The following is a 25,280-nucleotide window of genomic DNA, read 5'->3' as shown; positions in this document are numbered from 1 at the left end:
TTCCATTGCCACATTCCATCTACTGCAGGCAGGATACCTGGCTGGCTGAATGTCGCTGAGAAGCTCACAGAGACCGCCATAAGCAACAGTTTAACAGAATGCCACAGACTAATCAACCAAACTTTTTGGGTTGGGTTCTCTTTTATAGTCTGCAGGCATTAAATGAAAGAAGTCAGTGTTCCAGCAGAAGGAGACAACGTTTCAGAAAAGGCATTGTAGCAAACCAAAAAAGAAATTTTAAGCGCAGCAGAGTAACCAGCGCACATACCTGTTAGCTCAGGTGAGTTTAAAAGGCTGCTGTTGATAACAAGGGCATTTGCTAAATAGATGGTGTGTGTGCAACAATATACTGAAAGGTCAATTATATTGTGCAGCTTATCTCACCACCTGTAGTTATTTAGGTGAAAGCTCCAAAATGCTTGCCTAATATGTCTGTTTATCCAAAAGGAAGTAAAAAGGGAGAGCTAGAAAGATAGCATTGCATCACATTACATGGCAATGCAATGCACAGTTGCTGAAGTTGAACCAAAATGAGCATGTAATCTGGCTTCTGCAACTTTGAACATGAAAAATCCAATGAGGAGAAGAAAAGCAAAGCCAAAGAGTCCATCCCAAAATCCGACAAACAAGCAAAATGAACAAAAAACATTGAATTCAATTCTTTCTGATTTTAGAAACTGCATTAAAGAAGGGGTGCACCGGTCCTGGAGATACTGCAATACCAGGTCAATGCGTGGAGTGGACAGAGCAAGCTCTTTTTCCATCTCCCTGTTCTAAAAATCCATTTAATATATGGTCCCCAGATAGGGGACGTATCAGATATTAAACTGATAAGAACAGATACTGCACTTGATCTTAGCCAAAAGGCCGAGAAGCGATAACCAGAATTGGTTTCAAACTACGGAGCCACCCAAGGATCCTGAAAAGTCCATTTGTGGAGATGAGCTCCTGGACTCCCGTTAAGAAGACATGTTGTCAACCTCTAGATCCCTTACATGCCTGCACTTTTCGGCTTGCTGCTGCTGCAATCCACGCGTTTTAGATCTGCATAACTCCACCTCTTTAAACACAGCACCTTCACCCCCTGCTGTTCCCACCCGCCTCAACACCGTTGGAAGGGAGGAGAACCAATTAAGGCGGGGGGTGGGGTGGAACGAGCAGCTGTCTACCCTTAGCAGGAGGGCTCCTGATTACATACCTCTCCTGCTGCTGCTGCTGCTGGCTGTCCAGCAGCAGACTGAAGGTGGCTGCTGCTGTGCACAGGTATATAAAGGCTCAGAGCCTATTATGACACGCGCAGCCAGCGTTCCATTGCCACATTCCATCTACTGCAGGCAGGATACCTGGCTGGCTGAATGTCGCTGAGAAGCTCACAGAGACCGCCATAAGCAACAGTTTAACAGAATGCCACAGACTAATCAACCAAACTTTTTGGGTTGGGTTCTCTTTTATAGTCTGCAGGCATTAAATGAAAGAAGTCAGTGTTCCAGCAGAAGGAGACAACGTTTCAGAAAAGGCATTGTAGCAAACCAAAAAAGAAATTTTAAGCGCAGCAGAGTAACCAGCGCACATACCTGTTAGCTCAGGTGAGTTTAAAAGGCTGCTGTTGATAACAAGGGCATTTGCTAAATAGATGGTGTGTGTGCAACAATATACTGAAAGGTCAATTATATTGTGCAGCTTATCTCACCACCTGTAGTTATTTAGGTGAAAGCTCCAAAATGCTTGCCTAATATGTCTGTTTATCCAAAAGGAAGTAAAAAGGGAGAGCTAGAAAGATAGCATTGCATCACATTACATGGCAATGCAATGCACAGTTGCTGAAGTTGAACCAAAATGAGCTTGTAATCTGGCTTCTGCAACTTTGAACATGAAAAATCCAATGAGGAGAAGAAAAGCAAAGCCAAAGAGTCCATCCCAAAATCCGACAAACAAGCAAAATGAACAAAAAACATTGAATTCAATTCTTTCTGATTTTAGAAACTGCATTAAAGAAGGGGTGCACCGGTCCTGGAGATACTGCAATACCAGGTCAATGCGTGGAGTGGACAGAGCAAGCTCTTTTTCCATCTCCCTGTTCTAAAAATCCATTTAATATATGGTCCCCAGATAGGGGACGTATCAGATCTTAAACTGATAAGAACAGATACTACACTTGATCTTAGCCAAAAGGCCGAGAAGCGATAACCAGAATTGGTTTCAAACTACGGAGCCACCCAAGGATCCTGAAAAGTCCATTTGTGGAGATGAGCTCCTGGACTCCCGTTAAGAAGACATGTTGTCAACCTCTAGATCCCTTACATGCCTGCACTTTTCGGCTTGCTGCTGCTGCAATCCACGCGTTTTAGATCTGCATAACTCCACCTCTTTAAACACAGCACCTTCACCCCCTGCTGTTCCCACCCGCCTCAACACCGTTGGAAGGGAGGAGAACCAATTAAGGCGGGGGGTGGGGTGGAACGAGCAGCTGTCTACCCTTAGCAGTAGGGCTCCTGATTACATACCTCTCCTGCTGCTGCTGCTGCTGGCTGTCCAGCAGCAGACTGAAGGTGGCTGCTGCTGTGCACAGGTATATAAAGGCTCAGAGGCTATTATGACACGCGCAGCCAGCGTTCCATTGCCACATTCCATCTACTGCAGGCAGGATACCTGGCTGGCTGAATGTCGCTGAGAAGCTCACAGAGACCGCCATAAGCAACAGTTTAACAGAATGCCACAGACTAATCAACCAAACTTTTTGGGTTGGGTTCTCTTTTATAGTCTGCAGGCATTAAATGAAAGAAGTCAGTGTTCCAGCAGAAGGAGACAACGTTTCAGAAAAGGCATTGTAGCAAACCAAAAAAGAAATTTTAAGCGCAGCAGAGTAACCAGCGCACATACCTGTTAGCTCAGGTGAGTTTAAAAGGCTGCTGTTGATAACAAGGGCATTTGCTAAATAGATGGTGTGTGTGCAACAATATACTGAAAGGTCAATTATATTGTGCAGCTTATCTCACCACCTGTAGTTATTTAGGTGAAAGCTCCAAAATGCTTGCCTAATATGTCTGTTTATCCAAAAGGAAGTAAAAAGGGAGAGCTAGAAAGATAGCATTGCATTACATTACATGGCAATGCAATGCACAGTTGCTGAAGTTGAACCAAAATGAGCTTGTAATCTGGCTTCTGCAACTTTGAACATGAAAAATCCAATGAGGAGAAGAAAAGCAAAGCCAAAGAGTCCATCCCAAAATCCGACAAACAAGCAAAATGAACAAAAAACATTGAATTCAATTCTTTCTGATTTTAGAAACTGCATTAAAGAAGGGGTGCACCGGTCCTGGAGATACTGCAATACCAGGTCAATGCGTGGAGTGGACAGAGCAAGCTCTTTTTCCATCTCCCTGTTCTAAAAATCCATTTAATATATGGTCCCCAGATAGGGGACGTATCAGATATTAAACTGATAAGAACAGATACTACACTTGATCTTAGCCAAAAGGCCGAGAAGCGATAACCAGAATTGGTTTCAAACTACGGAGCCACCCAAGGATCCTGAAAAGTCCATTTGTGGAGATGAGCTCCTGGACTCCCGTTAAGAAGACATGTTGTCAACCTCTAGATCCCTTACATGCCTGCACTTTTCGGCTTGCTGCTGCTGCAATCCACGCGTTTTAGATCTGCATAACTCCACCTCTTTAAACACAGCACCTTCACCCCCTGCTGTTCCCACCCGCCTCAACACCGTTGGAAGGGAGGAGAACCAATTAAGGCGGGGGGTGGGGTGGAACGAGCAGCTGTCTACCCTTAGCAGGAGGGCTCCTGATTACATACCTCTCCTGCTGCTGCTGGCTGTCCAGCAGCAGACTGAAGGTGGCTGCTGCTGTGCACAGGTATATAAAGGCTCAGAGCCTATTATGACACGCGCAGCCAGCGTTCCATTGCCACATTCCATCTACTGCAGGCAGGATACCTGGCTGGCTGAATGTCGCTGAGAAGCTCACAGAGACCGCCATAAGCAACAGTTTAACAGAATGCCACAGACTAATCAACCAAACTTTTTGGGTTGGGTTCTCTTTTATAGTCTGCAGGCATTAAATGAAAGAAGTCAGTGTTCCAGCAGAAGGAGACAACGTTTCAGAAAAGGCATTGTAGCAAACCAAAAAAGAAATTTTAAGCGCAGCAGAGTAACCAGCGCACATACCTGTTAGCTCAGGTGAGTTTAAAAGGCTGCTGTTGATAACAAGGGCATTTGCTAAATAGATGGTGTGTGTGCAACAATATACTGAAAGGTCAATTATATTGTGCAGCTTATCTCACCACCTGTAGTTATTTAGGTGAAAGCTCCAAAATGCTTGCCTAATATGTCTGTTTATCCAAAAGGAAGTAAAAAGGGAGAGCTAGAAAGATAGCATTGCATCACATTACATGGCAATGCAATGCACAGTTGCTGAAGTTGAACCAAAATGAGCTTGTAATCTGGCTTCTGCAACTTTGAACATGAAAAATCCAATGAGGAGAAGAAAAGCAAAGCCAAAGAGTCCATCCCAAAATCCGACAAACAAGCAAAATGAACAAAAAACATTGAATTCAATTCTTTCTGATTTTAGAAACTGCATTAAAGAAGGGGTGCACCGGTCCTGGAGATACTGCAATACCAGGTCAATGCGTGGAGTGGACAGAGCAAGCTCTTTTTCCATCTCCCTGTTCTAAAAATCCATTTAATATATGGTCCCCAGATAGGGGACGTATCAGATATTAAACTGATAAGAACAGATACTACACTTGATCTTAGCCAAAAGGCCGAGAAGCGATAACCAGAATTGGTTTCAAACTACGGAGCCACCCAAGGATCCTGAAAAGTCCATTTGTGGAGATGAGCTCCTGGACTCCCTTTAAGAAGACATGTTGTCAACCTCTAGATCCCTTACATGCCTGCACTTTTCGGCTTGCTGCTGCTGCAATCCACGCATTTTAGATCTGCATAACTCCACCTCTTTAAACACAGCACCTTCACCCCCTGCTGTTCCCACCCGCCTCAACACCGTTGGAAGGGAGGAGAACCAATTAAGGCGGGGGGTGGGGTGGAACGAGCAGCTGTCTACCCTTAGCAGGAGGGCTCCTGATTACATACCTCTCCTGCTGCTGCTGCTGCTGGCTGTCCAGCAGCAGACTGAAGGTGGCTGCTGCTGTGCACAGGTATATAAAGGCTCAGAGCCTATTATGACACGCGCAGCCAGCGTTCCATTGCCACATTCCATCTACTGCAGGCAGGATACCTGGCTGGCTGAATGTCGCTGAGAAGCTCACAGAGACCGCCATAAGCAACAGTTTAACAGAATGCCACAGACTAATCAACCAAACTTTTTGGGTTGGGTTCTCTTTTATAGTCTGCAGGCATTAAATGAAAGAAGTCAGTGTTCCAGCAGAAGGAGACAACGTTTCAGAAAAGGCATTGTAGCAAACCAAAAAAGAAATTTTAAGCGCAGCAGAGTAACCAGCGCACATACCTGTTAGCTCAGGTGAGTTTAAAAGGCTGCTGTTGATAACAAGGGCATTTGCTAAATAGATGGTGTGTGTGCAACAATATACTGAAAGGTCAATTATATTGTGCAGCTTATCTCACCACCTGTAGTTATTTAGGTGAAAGCTCCAAAATGCTTGCCTAATATGTCTGTTTATCCAAAAGGAAGTAAAAAGGGAGAGCTAGAAAGATAGCATTGCATCACATTACATGGCAATGCAATGCACAGTTGCTGAAGTTGAACCAAAATGAGCTTGTAATCTGGCTTCTGCAACTTTGAACATGAAAAATCCAATGAGGAGAAGAAAAGCAAAGCCAAAGAGTCCATCCCAAAATCCGACAAACAAGCAAAATGAACAAAAAACATTGAATTCAATTCTTTCTGATTTTAGAAACTGCATTAAAGAAGGGGTGCACCGGTCCTGGAGATACTGCAATACCAGGTCAATGCGTGGAGTGGACAGAGCAAGCTCTTTTTCCATCTCCCTGTTCTAAAAATCCATTTAATATATGGTCCCCAGATAGGGGACGTATCAGATATTAAACTGATAAGAACAGATACTACACTTGATCTTAGCCAAAAGGCCGAGAAGCGATAACCAGAATTGGTTTCAAACTACGGAGCCACCCAAGGATCCTGAAAAGTCCATTTGTGGAGATGAGCTCCTGGACTCCCGTTAAGAAGACATGTTGTCAACCTCTAGATCCCTTACATGCCTGCACTTTTCGGCTTGCTGCTGCTGCAATCCACGCGTTTTAGATCTGCATAACTCCACCTCTTTAAACACAGCACCTTCACCCCCTGCTGTTCCCACCCGCCTCAACACCGTTGGAAGGGAGGAGAACCAATTAAGGCGGGGGGTGGGGTGGAACGAGCAGCTGTCTACCCTTAGCAGGAGGGCTCCTGATTACATACCTCTCCTGCTGCTGCTGCTGCTGGCTGTCCAGCAGCAGACTGAAGGTGGCTGCTGCTGTGCACAGGTATATAAAGGCTCAGAGCCTATTATGACACGCGCAGCCAGCGTTCCATTGCCACATTCCATCTACTGCAGGCAGGATACCTGGCTGGCAGAATGTCGCTGAGAAGCTCACAGAGACCGCCATAAGCAACAGTTTAACAGAATGCCACAGACTAATCAACCAAACTTTTTGGGTTGGGTTCTCTTTTATAGTCTGCAGGCATTAAATGAAAGAAGTCAGTGTTCCAGCAGAAGGAGACAACGTTTCAGAAAAGGCATTGTAGCAAACCAAAAAAGAAATTTTAAGCGCAGCAGAGTAACCAGCGCACATACCTGTTAGCTCAGGTGAGTTTAAAAGGCTGCTGTTGATAACAAGGGCATTTGCTAAATAGATGGTGTGTGTGCAACAATATACTGAAAGGTCAATTATATTGTGCAGCTTATCTCACCACCTGTAGTTATTTAGGTGAAAGCTCCAAAATGCTTGCCTAATATGTCTGTTTATCCAAAAGGAAGTAAAAAGGGAGAGCTAGAAAGATAGCATTGCATCACATTACATGGCAATGCAATGCACAGTTGCTGAAGTTGAACCAAAATGAGCTTGTAATCTGGCTTCTGCAACTTTGAACATGAAAAATCCAATGAGGAGAAGAAAAGCAAAGCCAAAGAGTCCATCCCAAAATCCGACAAACAAGCAAAATGAACAAAAAACATTGAATTCAATTCTTTCTGATTTTAGAAACTGCATTAAAGAAGGGGTGCACCGGTCCTGGAGATACTGCAATACCAGGTCAATGCGTGGAGTGGACAGAGCAAGCTCTTTTTCCATCTCCCTGTTCTAAAAATCCATTTAATATATGGTCCCCAGATAGGGGACGTATCAGATATTAAACTGATAAGAACAGATACTACACTTGATCTTAGCCAAAAGGCCGAGAAGCGATAACCAGAATTGGTTTCAAACTACGGAGCCACCCAAGGATCCTGAAAAGTCCATTTGTGGAGATGAGCTCCTGGACTCCCGTTAAGAAGACATGTTGTCAACCTCTAGATCCCTTACATGCCTGCACTTTTCGGCTTGCTGCTGCTGCAATCCACGCGTTTTAGATCTGCATAACTCCACCTCTTTAAACACAGCACCTTCACCCCCTGCTGTTCCCACCCGCCTCAACACCGTTGGAAGGGAGGAGAACCAATTAAGGCGGGGGGTGGGGTGGAACGAGCAGCTGTCTACCCTTAGCAGGAGGGCTCCTGATTACATACCTCTCCTGCTGCTGCTGCTGCTGGCTGTCCAGCAGCAGACTGAAGGTGGCTGCTGCTGTGCACAGGTATATAAAGGCTCAGAGCCTATTATGACACGCGCAGCCAGCGTTCCATTGCCACATTCCATCTACTGCAGGCAGGATACCTGGCTGGCAGAATGTCGCTGAGAAGCTCACAGAGACCGCCATAAGCAACAGTTTAACAGAATGCCACAGACTAATCAACCAAACTTTTTGGGTTGGGTTCTCTTTTATAGTCTGCAGGCATTAAATGAAAGAAGTCAGTGTTCCAGCAGAAGGAGACAACGTTTCAGAAAAGGCATTGTAGCAAACCAAAAAAGAAATTTTAAGCGCAGCAGAGTAACCAGCGCACATACCTGTTAGCTCAGGTGAGTTTAAAAGGCTGCTGTTGATAACAAGGGCATTTGCTAAATAGATGGTGTGTGTGCAACAATATACTGAAAGGTCAATTATATTGTGCAGCTTATCTCACCACCTGTAGTTATTTAGGTGAAAGCTCCAAAATGCTTGCCTAATATGTCTGTTTATCCAAAAGGAAGTAAAAAGGGAGAGCTAGAAAGATAGCATTGCATCACATTACATGGCAATGCAATGCACAGTTGCTGAAGTTGAACCAAAATGAGCTTGTAATCTGGCTTCTGCAACTTTGAACATGAAAAATCCAATGAGGAGAAGAAAAGCAAAGCCAAAGAGTCCATCCCAAAATCCGACAAACAAGCAAAATGAACAAAAAACATTGAATTCAATTCTTTCTGATTTTAGAAACTGCATTAAAGAAGGGGTGCACCGGTCCTGGAGATACTGCAATACCAGGTCAATGCGTGGAGTGGACAGAGCAAGCTCTTTTTCCATCTCCCTGTTCTAAAAATCCATTTAATATATGGTCCCCAGATAGGGGACGTATCAGATATTAAACTGATAAGAACAGATACTACACTTGATCTTAGCCAAAAGGCCGAGAAGCGATAACCAGAATTGGTTTCAAACTACGGAGCCACCCAAGGATCCTGAAAAGTCCATTTGTGGAGATGAGCTCCTGGACTCCCGTTAAGAAGACATGTTGTCAACCTCTAGATCCCTTACATGCCTGCACTTTTCGGCTTGCTGCTGCTGCAATCCACGCGTTTTAGATCTGCATAACTCCACCTCTTTAAACACAGCACCTTCACCCCCTGCTGTTCCCACCCGCCTCAACACCGTTGGAAGGGAGGAGAACCAATTAAGGCGGGGGGTGGGGTGGAACGAGCAGCTGTCTACCCTTAGCAGGAGGGCTCCTGATTACATACCTCTCCTGCTGCTGCTGCTGCTGGCTGTCCAGCAGCAGACTGAAGGTGGCTGCTGCTGTGCACAGGTATATAAAGGCTCAGAGCCTATTATGACACGCGCAGCCAGCGTTCCATTGCCACATTCCATCTACTGCAGGCAGGATACCTGGCTGGCTGAATGTCGCTGAGAAGCTCACAGAGACCGCCATAAGCAACAGTTTAACAGAATGCCACAGACTAATCAACCAAACTTTTTGGGTTGGGTTCTCTTTTATAGTCTGCAGGCATTAAATGAAAGAAGTCAGTGTTCCAGCAGAAGGAGACAACGTTTCAGAAAAGGCATTGTAGCAAACCAAAAAAGAAATTTTAAGCGCAGCAGAGTAACCAGCGCACATACCTGTTAGCTCAGGTGAGTTTAAAAGGCTGCTGTTGATAACAAGGGCATTTGCTAAATAGATGGTGTGTGTGCAACAATATACTGAAAGGTCAATTATATTGTGCAGCTTATCTCACCACCTGTAGTTATTTAGGTGAAAGCTCCAAAATGCTTGCCTAATATGTCTGTTTATCCAAAAGGAAGTAAAAAGGGAGAGCTAGAAAGATAGCATTGCATCACATTACATGGCAATGCAATGCACAGTTGCTGAAGTTGAACCAAAATGAGCTTGTAATCTGGCTTCTGCAACTTTGAACATGAAAAATCCAATGAGGAGAAGAAAAGCAAAGCCAAAGAGTCCATCCCAAAATCCGACAAACAAGCAAAATGAACAAAAAACATTGAATTCAATTCTTTCTGATTTTAGAAACTGCATTAAAGAAGGGGTGCACCGGTCCTGGAGATACTGCAATACCAGGTCAATGCGTGGAGTGGACAGAGCAAGCTCTTTTTCCATCTCCCTGTTCTAAAAATCCATTTAATATATGGTCCCCAGATAGGGGACGTATCAGATATTAAACTGATAAGAACAGATACTACACTTGATCTTAGCCAAAAGGCCGAGAAGCGATAACCAGAATTGGTTTCAAACTACGGAGCCACCCAAGGATCCTGAAAAGTCCATTTGTGGAGATGAGCTCCTGGACTCCCGTTAAGAAGACATGTTGTCAACCTCTAGATCCCTTACATGCCTGCACTTTTCGGCTTGCTGCTGCTGCAATCCACGCGTTTTAGATCTGCATAACTCCACCTCTTTAAACACAGCACCTTCACCCCCTGCTGTTCCCACCCGCCTCAACACCGTTGGAAGGGAGGAGAACCAATTAAGGCGGGGGGTGGGGTGGAACGAGCAGCTGTCTACCCTTAGCAGGAGGGCTCCTGATTACATACCTCTCCTGCTGCTGCTGCTGCTGGCTGTCCAGCAGCAGACTGAAGGTGGCTGCTGCTGTGCACAGGTATATAAAGGCTCAGAGCCTATTATGACACGCGCAGCCAGCGTTCCATTGCCACATTCCATCTACTGCAGGCAGGATACCTGGCTGGCAGAATGTCGCTGAGAAGCTCACAGAGACCGCCATAAGCAACAGTTTAACAGAATGCCACAGACTAATCAACCAAACTTTTTGGGTTGGGTTCTCTTTTATAGTCTGCAGGCATTAAATGAAAGAAGTCAGTGTTCCAGCAGAAGGAGACAACGTTTCAGAAAAGGCATTGTAGCAAACCAAAAAAGAAATTTTAAGCGCAGCAGAGTAACCAGCGCACATACCTGTTAGCTCAGGTGAGTTTAAAAGGCTGCTGTTGATAACAAGGGCATTTGCTAAATAGATGGTGTGTGTGCAACAATATACTGAAAGGTCAATTATATTGTGCAGCTTATCTCACCACCTGTAGTTATTTAGGTGAAAGCTCCAAAATGCTTGCCTAATATGTCTGTTTATCCAAAAGGAAGTAAAAAGGGAGAGCTAGAAAGATAGCATTGCATCACATTACATGGCAATGCAATGCACAGTTGCTGAAGTTGAACCAAAATGAGCTTGTAATCTGGCTTCTGCAACTTTGAACATGAAAAATCCAATGAGGAGAAGAAAAGCAAAGCCAAAGAGTCCATCCCAAAATCCGACAAACAAGCAAAATGAACAAAAAACATTGAATTCAATTCTTTCTGATTTTAGAAACTGCATTAAAGAAGGGGTGCACCGGTCCTGGAGATACTGCAATACCAGGTCAATGCGTGGAGTGGACAGAGCAAGCTCTTTTTCCATCTCCCTGTTCTAAAAATCCATTTAATATATGGTCCCCAGATAGGGGACGTATCAGATATTAAACTGATAAGAACAGATACTACACTTGATCTTAGCCAAAAGGCCGAGAAGCGATAACCAGAATTGGTTTCAAACTACGGAGCCACCCAAGGATCCTGAAAAGTCCATTTGTGGAGATGAGCTCCTGGACTCCCGTTAAGAAGACATGTTGTCAACCTCTAGATCCCTTACATGCCTGCACTTTTCGGCTTGCTGCTGCTGCAATCCACGCGTTTTAGATCTGCATAACTCCACCTCTTTAAACACAGCACCTTCACCCCCTGCTGTTCCCACCCGCCTCAACACCGTTGGAAGGGAGGAGAACCAATTAAGGCGGGGGGTGGGGTGGAACGAGCAGCTGTCTACCCTTAGCAGGAGGGCTCCTGATTACATACCTCTCCTGCTGCTGCTGCTGCTGGCTGTCCAGCAGCAGACTGAAGGTGGCTGCTGCTGTGCACAGGTATATAAAGGCTCAGAGCCTATTATGACACGCGCAGCCAGCGTTCCATTGCCACATTCCATCTACTGCAGGCAGGATACCTGGCTGGCTTAATGTCGCTGAGAAGCTCACAGAGACCGCCATAAGCAACAGTTTAACAGAATGCCACAGACTAATCAACCAAACTTTTTGGGTTGGGTTCTCTTTTATAGTCTGCAGGCATTAAATGAAAGAAGTCAGTGTTCCAGCAGAAGGAGACAACGTTTCAGAAAAGGCATTGTAGCAAACCAAAAAAGAAATTTTAAGCGCAGCAGAGTAACCAGCGCACATACCTGTTAGCTCAGGTGAGTTTAAAAGGCTGCTGTTGATAACAAGGGCATTTGCTAAATAGATGGTGTGTGTGCAACAATATACTGAAAGGTCAATTATATTGTGCAGCTTATCTCACCACCTGTAGTTATTTAGGTGAAAGCTCCAAAATGCTTGCCTAATATGTCTGTTTATCCAAAAGGAAGTAAAAAGGGAGAGCTAGAAAGATAGCATTGCATCACATTACATGGCAATGCAATGCACAGTTGCTGAAGTTGAACCAAAATGAGCTTGTAATCTGGCTTCTGCAACTTTGAACATGAAAAATCCAATGAGGAGAAGAAAAGCAAAGCCAAAGAGTCCATCCCAAAATCCGACAAACAAGCAAAATGAACAAAAAACATTGAATTCAATTCTTTCTGATTTTAGAAACTGCATTAAAGAAGGGGTGCACCGGTCCTGGAGATACTGCAATACCAGGTCAATGCGTGGAGTGGACAGAGCAAGCTCTTTTTCCATCTCCCTGTTCTAAAAATCCATTTAATATATGGTCCCCAGATAGGGGACGTATCAGATATTAAACTGATAAGAACAGATACTACACTTGATCTTAGCCAAAAGGCCGAGAAGCGATAACCAGAATTGGTTTCAAACTACGGAGCCACCCAAGGATCCTGAAAAGTCCATTTGTGGAGATGAGCTCCTGGACTCCCGTTAAGAAGACATGTTGTCAACCTCTAGATCCCTTACATGCCTGCACTTTTCTGCTTGCTGCTGCTGCAATCCACGCGTTTTAGATCTGCATAACTCCACCTCTTTAAACACAGCACCTTCACCCCCTGCTGTTCCCACCCGCCTCAACACCGTTGGAAGGGAGGAGAACCAATTAAGGCGGGGGGTGGGGTGGAACGAGCAGCTGTCTACCCTTAGCAGGAGGGCTCCTGATTACATACCTCTCCTGCTGCTGCTGCTGCTGGCTGTCCAGCAGCAGACTGAAGGTGGCTGCTGCTGTGCACAGGTATATAAAGGCTCAGAGCCTATTATGACACGCGCAGCCAGCGTTCCATTGCCACATTCCATCTACTGCAGGCAGGATACCTGGCTGGCTGAATGTCGCTGAGAAGCTGACAGAGACCGCCATAAGCAACAGTTTAACAGAATGCCACAGACTAATCAACCAAACTTTTTGGGTTGGGTTCTCTTTTATAGTCTGCAGGCATTAAATGAAAGAAGTCAGTGTTCCAGCAGAAGGAGACAACGTTTCAGAAAAGGCATTGTAGCAAACCAAAAAAGAAATTTTAAGCGCAGCAGAGTAACCAGCGCACATACCTGTTAGCTCAGGTGAGTTTAAAAGGCTGCTGTTGATAACAAGGGCATTTGCTAAATAGATGGTGTGTGTGCAACAATATACTGAAAGGTCAATTATATTGTGCAGCTTATCTCACCACCTGTAGTTATTTAGGTGAAAGCTCCAAAATGCTTGCCTAATATGTCTGTTTATCCAAAAGGAAGTAAAAAGGGAGAGCTAGAAAGATAGCATTGCATCACATTACATGGCAATGCAATGCACAGTTGCTGAAGTTGAACCAAAATGAGCTTGTAATCTGGCTTCTGCAACTTTGAACATGAAAAATCCAATGAGGAGAAGAAAAGCAAAGCCAAAGAGTCCATCCCAAAATCCGACAAACAAGCAAAATGAACAAAAAACATTGAATTCAATTCTTTCTGATTTTAGAAACTGCATTAAAGAAGGGGTGCACCGGTCCTGGAGATACTGCAATACCAGGTCAATGCGTGGAGTGGACAGAGCAAGCTCTTTTTCCATCTCCCTGTTCTAAAAATCCATTTAATATATGGTCCCCAGATAGGGGACGTATCAGATATTAAACTGATAAGAACAGATACTACACTTGATCTTAGCCAAAAGGCCGAGAAGCGATAACCAGAATTGGTTTCAAACTACGGAGCCACCCAAGGATCCTGAAAAGTCCATTTGTGGAGATGAGCTCCTGGACTCCCGTTAAGAAGACATGTTGTCAACCTCTAGATCCCTTACATGCCTGCACTTTTCGGCTTGCTGCTGCTGCAATCCACGCGTTTTAGATCTGCATAACTCCACCTCTTTAAACACAGCACCTTCACCCCCTGCTGTTCCCACCCGCCTCAACACCGTTGGAAGGGAGGAGAACCAATTAAGGCGGGGGGTGGGGTGGAACGAGCAGCTGTCTACCCTTAGCAGGAGGGCTCCTGATTACATACCTCTCCTGCTGCTGCTGCTGCTGGCTGTCCAGCAGCAGACTGAAGGTGGCTGCTGCTGTGCACAGGTATATAAAGGCTCAGAGCCTATTATGACACGCGCAGCCAGCGTTCCATTGCCACATTCCATCTACTGCAGGCAGGATACCTGGCTGGCTGAATGTCGCTGAGAAGCTCACAGAGACCGCCATAAGCAACAGTTTAACAGAATGCCACAGACTAATCAACCAAACTTTTTGGGTTGGGTTCTCTTTTATAGTCTGCAGGCATTAAATGAAAGAAGTCAGTGTTCCAGCAGAAGGAGACAACGTTTCAGAAAAGGCATTGTAGCAAACCAAAAAAGAAATTTTAAGCGCAGCAGAGTAACCAGCGCACATACCTGTTAGCTCAGGTGAGTTTAAAAGGCTGCTGTTGATAACAAGGGCATTTGCTAAATAGATGGTGTGTGTGCAACAATATACTGAAAGGTCAATTATATTGTGCAGCTTATCTCACCACCTGTAGTTATTTAGGTGAAAGCTCCAAAATGCTTGCCTAATATGTCTGTTTATCCAAAAGGAAGTAAAAAGGGAGAGCTAGAAAGATAGCATTGCATCACATTACATGGCAATGCAATGCACAGTTGCTGAAGTTGAACCAAAATGAGCTTGTAATCTGGCTTCTGCAACTTTGAACATGAAAAATCCAATGAGGAGAAGAAAAGCAAAGCCAAAGAGTCCATCCCAAAATCCGACAAACAAGCAAAATGAACAAAAAACATTGAATTCAATTCTTTCTGATTTTAGAAACTGCATTAAAGAAGGGGTGCACCGGTCCTGGAGATACTGCAATACCAGGTCAATGCGTGGAGTGGACAGAGCAAGCTCTTTTTCCATCTCCCTGTTCTAAAAATCCATTTAATATATGGTCCCCAGATAGGGGACGTATCAGATATTAAACTGATAAGAACAGATACTACACTTGATCTTAGCCAAAAGGCCGAGAAGCGATAACCAGAATTGGTTTCAAACTACGGAGCCACCCAAGGATCCTGAAAAGTCCATTTGTGGAGATGAGCTCCTGGACTCCCGTTAAGAAGACATGTTGTCAACCTCTAGATCCCTTACATGCCTGCACTTTTCGGCTTGCTGCTGCTGCAATCCACGCGTTTTAGATCTGCATAACTCCACCTCTTTAAACACAGCACCTTCACCCCCTGCTGTTCCCACCCGCCTCAACACCGTTGGAAGGGAGGAGAACCAATTAAGGCGGGGGGTGGGGTGGAACGAGCAGCTGTCTACCCTTAGCAGGAGGGCTCCTGATTACATACCTCTCCTGCTGCTGCTGCTGCTGGCTGTCCAGCAGCAGACTGAAGGTGGCTGCTGCTGTGCACAGGTATATAAAGGCTCAGAGCCTATTATGACACGCGCAGCCAGCGTTCCATTGCCACATTCCATCTACTGCAGGCAGGATACCTGGCTGGCTGAATGTCGCTGAGAAGCTCACAGAGACCGCCATAAGCAACAGTTTAACAGAATGCCACAGACTAATCAACCAAACTTTTTGGGTTGGGTTCTCTTTTATAGTCTGCAGGCATTAAATGAAAGAAGTCAGTGTTCCAGCAGAAGGAGACAACGTTTCAGAAAAGGCATTGTAGCAAACCAAAAAAGAAATTTTAAGCGCAGCAGAGTAACCAGCGCACATACCTGTTAGCTCAGGTGAGTTTAAAAGGCTGCTGTTGATAACAAGGGCATTTGCTAAATAGATGGTGTGTGTGCAACAATATACTGAAAGGTCAATTATATTGTGCAGCTTATCTCACCACCTGTAGTTATTTAGGTGAAAGCTCCAAAATGCTTGCCTAATATGTCTGTTTATCCAAAAGGAAGTAAAAAGGGAGAGCTAGAAAGATAGCATTGCATCACATTACATGGCAATGCAATGCACAGTTGCTGAAGTTGAACCAAAATGAGCTTGTAATCTGGCTTCTGCAACTTTGAACATGAAAAATCCAATGAGGAGAAGAAAAGCAAAGCCAAAGAGTCCATCCCAAAATCCGACAAACAAGCAAAATGAACAACAAACATTGAATTCAATTCTTTCTGATTTTAGAAACTGCATTAAAGAAGGGGTGCACCGGTCCTGGAGATACTGCAATACCAGGTCAATGCGTGGAGTGGACAGAGCAAGCTCTTTTTCCATCTCCCTGTTCTAAAAATCCATTTAATATATGGTCCCCAGATAGGGGACGTATCAGATATTAAACTGATAAGAACAGATTTTTTGATTGAAGCTGCATCCAAGGCACTGAAAAATGTGACCGAAGTCACACCAAAACAGCGCACGAGGCGAGGATTCATGTGGACCCTTCCCGGAGGAGAGGGTCCCCAATAAACCATCCCCATCCCTCCGAGCCAGAAGGCCACAGCGAGGGTCAGGGATCTCCGATGCTCTCCCTAGCCGAAGCCGGAGAAGAGCCGTTTTCGTGCTCCCAGCTTCCATCTAGGCTGCCACCCTAGTGGAGCTGGAGCCTGTGTTGGTTTCTCAGCCCAAAGCTGACCGGACCTCCGACCGGGTTTATAAAAATTCCCCTTCCTAGCCCGGAGGCCAGGAATAGGGAGGGTTGTTCAGAAAGTATGATTGGCAAAGGTGCGGCGTGCTACGAAGCCAAGTCTTTCTGGGGTTCCCAGTCCCAGTAAGCTTGGACTCCCACCAGGGCGCCTACTCCTGGGGCACATTGCTCCAAAGCCCTCACACTTACCCAGCCTAGTGACTTCGATCCTGGAGGGCCATGTTTTCCATCAGATAACTCTATGAGCCACCTGGCGTACTAACAAGTGCACCAAACCAGTGTGTAATATGCATCAATTTACTAGGGCAGCCCAAGGACAAAACTGCCTTTTCAAAAGATACTACACTTGATCTTAGCCAAAAGGCCGAGAAGCGATAACCAGAATTGGTTTCAAACTACGGAGCCACCCAAGGATCCTGAAAAGTCCATTTGTGGAGATGAGCTCCTGGACTCCCGTTAAGAAGACATGTTGTCAACCTCTAGATCCCTTACATGCCTGCACTTTTCGGCTTGCTGCTGCTGCAATCCACGCGTTTTAGATCTGCATAACTCCACCTCTTTAAACACAGCACCTTCACCCCCTGCTGTTCCCACCCGCCTCAACACCGTTGGAAGGGAGGAGAACCAATTAAGGCGGGGGGTGGGGTGGAACGAGCAGCTGTCTACCCTTAGCAGGAGGGCTCCTGATTACATACCTCTCCTGCTGCTGCTGCTGCTGGCTGTCCAGCAGCAGACTGAAGGTGGCTGCTGCTGTGCACAGGTATATAAAGGCTCAGAGCCTATTATGACACGCGCAGCCAGCGTTCCATTGCCACATTCCATCTACTGCAGGCAGGATACCTGGCTGGCTGAATGTCGCTGAGAAGCTCACAGAGACCGCCATAAGCAACAGTTTAACAGAATGCCACAGACTAATCAACCAAACTTTTTGGGTTGGGTTCTCTTTTATAGTCTGCAGGCATTAAATGAAAGAAGTCAGTGTTCCAGCAGAAGGAGACAACGTTTCAGAAAAGGCATTGTAGCAAACCAAAAAAGAAATTTTAAGCGCAGCAGAGTAACCAGCGCACATACCTGTTAGCTCAGGTGAGTTTAAAAGGCTGCTGTTGATAACAAGGGCATTTGCTAAATAGATGGTGTGTGTGCAACAATATACTGAAAGGTCAATTATATTGTGCAGCTTATCTCACCACCTGTAGTTATTTAGGTGAAAGCTCCAAAATGCTTGCCTAATATGTCTGTTTATCCAAAAGGAAGTAAAAAGGGAGAGCTAGAAAGATAGCATTGCATCACATTACATGGCAATGCAATGCACAGTTGCTGAAGTTGAACCAAAATGAGCTTGTAATCTGGCTTCTGCAACTTTGAACATGAAAAATCCAATGAGGAGAAGAAAAGCAAAGCCAAAGAGTCCATCCCAAAATCCGACAAACAAGCAAAATGAACAAAAAACATTGAATTCAATTCTTTCTGATTTTAGAAACTGCATTAAAGAAGGGGTGCACCGGTCCTGGAGATACTGCAATACCAGGTCAATGCGTGGAGTGGACAGAGCAAGCTCTTTTTCCATCTCCCTGTTCTAAAAATCCATTTAATATATGGTCCCCAGATAGGGGACGTATCAGATATTAAACTGATAAGAACAGATTTTTTTTTTTTTTTTTTTTTTACACTCAGATTACAAAGTCTTGGAATCAACAAAAAGATAAGAAGACTCAAATCCTTATCGTGCATTCTACCAATTTTAATACTTCTCCAAATCTTTTATTTTCTTTTTCTTTTATATATATATATTTATTTATTTTTTCCCTCTTTTTTTTTTTTTTAAAAAATTATATAGTTTTGGCTATTTTTTTTTGTTTGTTTTTGTTCTTCTTTTTTTGTTTTTCCACAGGTTTTCAAAAAATCAAATCTTACAAGGTAAGTTCATTCCATTTACATTGTTTCCATTTCTCATTTGCTTTCACCTTGCCAAGCGTCATTTTGTCCCTCCAGAAATACATGTACAAATAACTTAGACATAATTTAATACACTGGTCGACTGTTACTTCCTTATGTTTAAACACTAAAATGTTCCTTGCTTTCCACAATGCCGCCTTCACACATGCAATAATAATCCATACAATTTTAAAATCCTCCTCTCTTATCCCCATCCCATAAAATGCTCTGTTAAAATCCAAAAAATTAACAGTACTCACAGCTCTCACTATATTGCACACTTTCCTCCATATTGTCTGTGCAAAATTACAATTCCAGAAGATGTGCATGGGTGTTTCACTATTCCCACACCTGGATCTTGGGCACACTTCAGATCTTACCAACCCACGCCTGTGTTGGAACTCACGGGTTGGCAGGCAGTCTTTTACTATACACCAGAGTAAATCCCTGTGTTCATTAGATAACACACTATAATTTACATTCATCCAGATTCTTTCCACAATTTTGAATGAAAAATGTTCCACAGGACTGATACCTATTCTCTCTTCCAGGATTTTTAGGATTTTTTTATGGCATTTAAGAACATTTATTTCGACCATCTTAAGTTTAAAATCTCTTAAAATTTTTCCTAAAACAATATAATTTCCTGGAGGTAAAAACCTATAAGGCCTATTTAGAGACATCTCCAACCATTTATAATTTCTAATATAGAAACCTAAATTATATATAGAAAACAACTTTAGCTTAGAGCCTGGTCCTAATAAAGTGCATACACAGTTCGCTACATACTTTGCATATAAAAAGGACCTAATATCCGGAAAACCTTTCCCACCTTTTTTCTTTGATTTATATATCTCCTCTCTCTTTACTCTTTCCATCTTGGATCTCCATAAAAAATTAAAACATACCTTAATAACTCTCTTCATGATATTATTTTGGGGGATAAAAACTGTTGAGACATATAAAAACATTGGGAGTAAAACCTGTCTAATAATTAAAATTTTTCCTTCCAGGGTAAGATCTCTCAACTGCCAGAAAGTAATCTTTTTCTTAACTCTTTCCAGCAGAGACTCCCAATTTCTTACATTACCACCTGACTCTGAGAAATAAATACCTAAAATTTTTACTTCATTCATTCTTGTTAATTTACACTCAGAATCTACAATAAAATCACCAACAGTTAAAATACCAGATTTTTCCATGTTAATTTTAAAACCCGATGCGCCCCCAAACCAATCCACTGTTCTTATGGCTCTGTTCATGCTTCTAGTGTCTTTAACTAAAACCGTCACATCATCCATATATGCCACCACTTTAACTTGTTCATTGCAACTCCCGGGAATAAAAAAAACATTGATTACCTTATCTCTCCTAAAAGCTGCTAAAAGTGGTTCAATTGCACAAATAAAAAGAATAGGGGATAAGGGACACCCCTGTTTAACGCCACAGTTTATTTTTACATTATCAGATAAAAAACCATTAATAGATATTTTGCTAAAACATGATTTGTAAAGAGATTTAATACGTTTGCTAAAAACATCCGGGCATCCCATTTTCTCTAAAACTGCAAATAAAAAATCATGGGCAACTCTATCGTACGCTTTTTCAAAATCCAAAGTAATTAGAGCAAGCTTTTGTTTTCTGTCTAAAACATCCCATAAAACATCCCTGATTAAAATCAATGAGTCGCTGATTCTCCGATTTGGCACTGCACACGTCTGATCCACTTCTATTACTGAGCCGATTACCTTTTTTAATCTATTTGCTAGTAACTTTGCATATACCTTACAGTCCGTATTTAAAAGGGTTATTGGTCTCCAATTTTTAATCAGTTCTTTATTTCCTTTCTTAAATAATAAAACAATAAGACCCTCCCACCACGACTCTGGGACACTAAAAGATGCTTCTGCTTCTAAAATTACTTCATAAAAATCCTCACCCATGATCTCCCATAAACACTTGTAAAATTCAACAGGTAGTCCATCTGCTCCCGGCGTTTTGTTATTTTGTAGCGTATTAATTGTATTAAAAACTTCCTCTTTAGTAAAATTCCCTATTAAAAAAGATTTATCATCCGCATTAAAATTTTTTTCCAGTCCTTCTAAAAAATGTTTTTTTAGAGACACATCCGTGTTTTTAACAGAAAATAAATCATCATAAAATTCTTTTGCTTTCATCTTCTTCCCCTCCAAACTTGTTTCTCCTTCCAAAACCTTCATATAATCCTTCTTGTCACATATTTTTTTAAAAAAGAATTTTGTGCATTTTTCATCCTCGTCTAAAACTTTTACTCGGGAATTAAAAATAATTTCTTTACCTTTTTCTTTCAGGCAGTTTTGGATCTTTTCTTTTGTTGTTCGGATCGCCTCCTCCATATCACATCCGTTATTTTCGAGGTGAAAAAAACATTGCAGTTTAGCATTAAGATCATTATAAAAAATACGTTTTGCAGCAGCTTTCTTCTTTCCTTCTTTAATAAAAAATATTTTTACCTCCTTCTTGACAAAATCCCACCAATTAAAAATAGATTTAAAAAACGTTTTTTTTAGCTTCAGTTTTTCATACAGCTTTTTAAAACCTTCCATAACCACCTCGTCTTGTAGTAGGGATACATTAAATTTCCAGTGTGACGGTCTTTTATCCACATCTGATTCTATTTTAAAACTACATTCTATTATTTTATGATCTGAAAAAGGTGTTGAATGCGTTTTAAAACCTGAGCATGTTAGGGCTTGAGATATAAAAATATAATCTATTCTGGATGAAACACCTCTCCCCACCCAAGTGACTTCATGCTCCTTTTTTTGTCCATCTAATGCCCATGTATCTTTAAGATTAAAAGCTGCTAAAATATTTCTAAGACATGAAGCTGACCCATCTTTTACATTTTTTAAATGACAATTAAAATCCCCACCTAAAACTAATGGATCTACTCCAGGTAAAAACAGCTGCAACAGTTCAAACAAATGTAATCTCAAGGCTTTTTCTGCATTTGCATACACATTAAAACACCTCACTTTCTTCCCATTTTTCTGCACATCAATTCTTAAAATCCTCCCAGGGTATATCTCTTCATAATTTACAATCTCCCAATCTTTAGAGCATAAAAACCCCACACCATCACTTTTTGACTCGTTCCCACCAGAAAAGCATAAGTTACCCTTCCATATACCCTGTAAATATTCATAGCTTATTTTTTTTGTCAAATTACATTCTTGTAGAAAGATAAAATCAATATTTTCATTATTTAAAAAATCATATAAAGCAGTTCTCTTATATAGGTCGTTAAACCCCTGAACATTCAAGGACATTGAGCGGATCATCTTCTAACATTTAGTGCAGGGCTCTTCCCTCCGCCCTCATTCTCTACTGCCGGAGAAGATGGGTCTACCTCCAGATCTGATACATCCGAAGATGACACACTCCCCAGCAGACTTGTTGCTTCTAATGCCTTTACTTTCCCACCACATGGTATTCCTTCATTATCACTTCTATCCACACTTCTTTTTAGAGATTTTTCTGTGCAGTCCATTTGTACCTGCGCGCAAGGTAAGCTCTGCGACAGGGAATTAGTAGGAGTGGACTCCACTACTTCTGGAATATCACTTTCCCCTCCACAACTACTCCCTTTACTTAGTGGAGAAATTTCTTGCAACATTTGACTCTTCTCTTCTCTCTTCTGATCTTCTTTCTTCTGTTCTTCTATCTTCTTCTTTTCATTCTTATCTTCTTTCTTCTTATCTTCTTTCTTCTGCTCTTCTCTCTTTTTCCTTTCCATCTGTTTCTTTATCTCCATGGCCCTTTTTTCTATGTCCTCTATCCTCTTCTGTTTTTCCTCTTCCTTCTTTCTCTTCCTTTCTTCCAACTTCCTTTCCTCTTCTTCTTGTGATTTTTTAACCCGTTCCTCCTTCTTCTTCTCCTTCATTGCCCGTCCCTCCTCTTCCTCTTTTCTCTTTCTTTCTGTCTCCTCCTTCTCACTCCTTTCTTTCTCCTCTTCCCCTTTTTCCTCTTCAGCAGCAATGCCTGCTTCCACATCGTCTTTAGCTTCTTGTTGCTGTTCTTCAGGCGATGTGTCCATCTCCTCTACATCCTTTTTCTTATTTTTAGGGCACTCATCCATCTGGTGAGGAGTACCCATGCAACTAAAACACTTGTTACATTCTGCATCCAGATGTCCATATTTTTTACACACACGGCAGTAGTGTGGCATCCCTGGGAAGAATAAATAACCGCGGCTATGGTTGATATAAACCTGCGGCGGAGGTCTGGACACGCCCCCCTCCTCATTCGGGTTCTTCCTAAATGATACCACATACACACGTTTCCCGTTCCACACTCCAAACTGTGTTTCCCCGCGTCTCTTAGGGATGATTTTGTCACAATACATTGATAGGTAACTTTCAACCTCAGAGTCTGTAATAAATGGACTAAACAAATGAATCGTCAGTACTTTCATTGAAAACTGAAAAGAGGGGATTACTTTCACCCCCTCCAGCTCTACCTTCTCTTTATTTACTTCATAAAGAGCGTAGGCACTTTCACACTGCGAGGCTTTATTAAGCGTAACATCATAAAGTCCTCGAGAAAAAAAAGATTGAAAGCAAAAAAGATGCTCCTTGTCGATCTTCAAGAGCTTACAAATAACATTGAAAATAAATTGAGAATCTTTCACCTGCCGGTGGTCAGGAGCAACCACGAACCTGATGGTGTCCTTCAGCGGATGCTCCTCCGAGAAATAATCATTCGGGTTGCTTGCTTGATTCTCCTTCCTTCCTCCAGGGTTTCTCCTTGTCTCCATGATTTTCCTCTTCTTTTCCAGATACCAAGGAAAATATCACACACGGATCGCAGCCTCCACGAAGTTCGTCCTCCCTCCAACACACCGTCCTCCGTAAAGAAAAGGCACTGCAGCTTTAGCACCGATTCCCAAAAGCAGCACTGGATATCTCCAAAGGCCAAGAATCGGTTCTGCCACCACAGTAACCTTCAGCCCAATGTCACAACCCACTACAGATCGTGCCAAAAGGCCGAGAAGCGATAACCAGAATTGGTTTCAAACTACGGAGCCACCCAAGGATCCTGAAAAGTCCATTTGTGGAGATGAGCTCCTGGACTCCCGTTAAGAAGACATGTTGTCAACCTCTAGATCCCTTACATGCCTGCACTTTTCGGCTTGCTGCTGCTGCAATCCACGCGTTTTAGATCTGCATAACTCCACCTCTTTAAACACAGCACCTTCACCCCCTGCTGTTCCCACCCGCCTCAACACCGTTGGAAGGGAGGAGAACCAATTAAGGCGGGGGGTGGGGTGGAACGAGCAGCTGTCTACCCTTAGCAGGAGGGCTCCTGATTACATACCTCTCCTGCTGCTGCTGCTGCTGGCTGTCCAGCAGCAGACTGAAGGTGGCTGCTGCTGTGCACAGGTATATAAAGGCTCAGAGCCTATTATGACACGCGCAGCCAGCGTTCCATTGCCACATTCCATCTACTGCAGGCAGGATACCTGGCTGGCTGAATGTCGCTGAGAAGCTCACAGAGACCGCCATAAGCAACAGTTTAACAGAATGCCACAGACTAATCAACCAAACTTTTTGGGTTGGGTTCTCTTTTATAGTCTGCAGGCATTAAATGAAAGAAGTCAGTGTTCCAGCAGAAGGAGACAACGTTTCAGAAAAGGCATTGTAGCAAACCAAAAAAGAAATTTTAAGCGCAGCAGAGTAACCAGCGCACATACCTGTTAGCTCAGGTGAGTTTAAAAGGCTGCTGTTGATAACAAGGGCATTTGCTAAATAGATGGTGTGTGTGCAACAATATACTGAAAGGTCAATTATATTGTGCAGCTTATCTCACCACCTGTAGTTATTTAGGTGAAAGCTCCAAAATGCTTGCCTAATATGTCTGTTTATCCAAAAGGAAGTAAAAAGGGAGAGCTAGAAAGATAGCATTGCATCACATTACATGGCAATGCAATGCACAGTTGCTGAAGTTGAACCAAAATGAGCTTGTAATCTGGCTTCTGCAACTTTGAACATGAAAAATCCAATGAGGAGAAGAAAAGCAAAGCCAAAGAGTCCATCCCAAAATCCGACAAACAAGCAAAATGAACAAAAAACATTGAATTCAATTCTTTCTGATTTTAGAAACTGCATTAAAGAAGGGGTGCACTGGTCCTGGAGATACTGCAATACCAGGTCAATGCGTGGAGTGGACAGAGCAAGCTCTTTTTCCATCTCCCTGTTCTAAAAATCCATTTAATATATGGTCCCCAGATAGGGGACGTATCAGATATTAAACTGATAAGAACAGATACTACACTTGATCTTAGCCAAAAGGCCGAGAAGCGATAACCAGAATTGGTTTCAAACTACGGAGCCACCCAAGGATCCTGAAAAGTCCATTTGTGGAGATGAGCTCCTGGACTCCCGTTAAGAAGACATGTTGTCAACCTCTAGATCCCTTACATGCCTGCACTTTTCGGCTTGCTGCTGCTGCAATCCACGCGTTTTAGATCTGCATAACTCCACCTCTTTAAACACAGCACCTTC

The 25,280-nt window shown here is 43.2% G+C and overlaps 14 non-coding genes and 2 pseudogenes across 14 annotated transcripts; all 16 read right to left on the bottom strand.

The window, feature by feature from the left end:
• Positions 1 to 688: 688 nt before the first annotated feature.
• Positions 689 to 879, bottom strand: LOC141230188 (U2 spliceosomal RNA). The gene has a single exon (XR_012296743.1). It is a non-coding gene; the product is annotated as a U2 spliceosomal RNA (small nuclear RNA).
• Positions 880 to 1,994: 1,115 nt separating this feature from the next.
• On the bottom strand, positions 1,995 to 2,185 carry LOC141230152 (U2 spliceosomal RNA). Its single transcript, XR_012296708.1, has one exon. It is a non-coding gene; the product is annotated as a U2 spliceosomal RNA (small nuclear RNA).
• Positions 2,186 to 3,300: 1,115 nt separating this feature from the next.
• Positions 3,301 to 3,491, bottom strand: LOC141230182 (U2 spliceosomal RNA). Its single transcript, XR_012296738.1, has one exon. It is a non-coding gene; the product is annotated as a U2 spliceosomal RNA (small nuclear RNA).
• A 1,109-nt stretch (positions 3,492 to 4,600) lies between these two features.
• On the bottom strand, positions 4,601 to 4,791 carry LOC141230171 (U2 spliceosomal RNA). Its single transcript, XR_012296727.1, has one exon. It is a non-coding gene; the product is annotated as a U2 spliceosomal RNA (small nuclear RNA).
• A 1,115-nt stretch (positions 4,792 to 5,906) lies between these two features.
• LOC141230160 (U2 spliceosomal RNA) lies at positions 5,907 to 6,097 on the bottom strand. The gene has a single exon (XR_012296716.1). It is a non-coding gene; the product is annotated as a U2 spliceosomal RNA (small nuclear RNA).
• Positions 6,098 to 7,212: 1,115 nt separating this feature from the next.
• LOC141230149 (U2 spliceosomal RNA) lies at positions 7,213 to 7,403 on the bottom strand. The gene has a single exon (XR_012296705.1). It is a non-coding gene; the product is annotated as a U2 spliceosomal RNA (small nuclear RNA).
• Positions 7,404 to 8,518: 1,115 nt separating this feature from the next.
• On the bottom strand, positions 8,519 to 8,709 carry LOC141230138 (U2 spliceosomal RNA). The gene has a single exon (XR_012296694.1). It is a non-coding gene; the product is annotated as a U2 spliceosomal RNA (small nuclear RNA).
• Positions 8,710 to 9,824: 1,115 nt separating this feature from the next.
• LOC141230939 (U2 spliceosomal RNA) lies at positions 9,825 to 10,015 on the bottom strand. Its single transcript, XR_012297385.1, has one exon. It is a non-coding gene; the product is annotated as a U2 spliceosomal RNA (small nuclear RNA).
• Positions 10,016 to 11,130: 1,115 nt separating this feature from the next.
• On the bottom strand, positions 11,131 to 11,321 carry LOC141230927 (U2 spliceosomal RNA). The gene has a single exon (XR_012297374.1). It is a non-coding gene; the product is annotated as a U2 spliceosomal RNA (small nuclear RNA).
• A 1,115-nt stretch (positions 11,322 to 12,436) lies between these two features.
• Positions 12,437 to 12,627, bottom strand: LOC141230915 (U2 spliceosomal RNA). The gene has a single exon (XR_012297363.1). It is a non-coding gene; the product is annotated as a U2 spliceosomal RNA (small nuclear RNA).
• A 1,115-nt stretch (positions 12,628 to 13,742) lies between these two features.
• On the bottom strand, positions 13,743 to 13,933 carry LOC141230904 (U2 spliceosomal RNA). Its single transcript, XR_012297352.1, has one exon. It is a non-coding gene; the product is annotated as a U2 spliceosomal RNA (small nuclear RNA).
• Positions 13,934 to 15,048: 1,115 nt separating this feature from the next.
• On the bottom strand, positions 15,049 to 15,239 carry LOC141230893 (U2 spliceosomal RNA). Its single transcript, XR_012297341.1, has one exon. It is a non-coding gene; the product is annotated as a U2 spliceosomal RNA (small nuclear RNA).
• Positions 15,240 to 16,354: 1,115 nt separating this feature from the next.
• LOC141230280 (U2 spliceosomal RNA) lies at positions 16,355 to 16,536 on the bottom strand. Its single transcript, XR_012296832.1, has one exon. It is a non-coding gene; the product is annotated as a U2 spliceosomal RNA (small nuclear RNA).
• Positions 16,537 to 17,060: 524 nt separating this feature from the next.
• On the bottom strand, positions 17,061 to 17,176 carry LOC141230415 (U2 spliceosomal RNA; annotated as a pseudogene).
• Positions 17,177 to 18,291: 1,115 nt separating this feature from the next.
• Positions 18,292 to 18,506, bottom strand: LOC141230329 (U2 spliceosomal RNA; annotated as a pseudogene).
• Positions 18,507 to 24,889: 6,383 nt separating this feature from the next.
• LOC141230132 (U2 spliceosomal RNA) lies at positions 24,890 to 25,080 on the bottom strand. The gene has a single exon (XR_012296688.1). It is a non-coding gene; the product is annotated as a U2 spliceosomal RNA (small nuclear RNA).
• Positions 25,081 to 25,280: the final 200 nt, after the last annotated feature.

The sequence above is a fragment of the Phyllobates terribilis genome, unplaced genomic scaffold, assembly GCF_046119375.1.
Source record: "Phyllobates terribilis strain yellow unplaced genomic scaffold, ASM4611937v1 Scaffold_499__1_contigs__length_1316695, whole genome shotgun sequence".
Lineage (NCBI taxonomy): Eukaryota > Metazoa > Chordata > Amphibia > Anura > Dendrobatidae > Phyllobates > Phyllobates terribilis.
The sequence above is the reverse complement of the archived record's forward strand: the minus strand, read 5'-3'. Positions and strand labels throughout refer to the sequence as shown.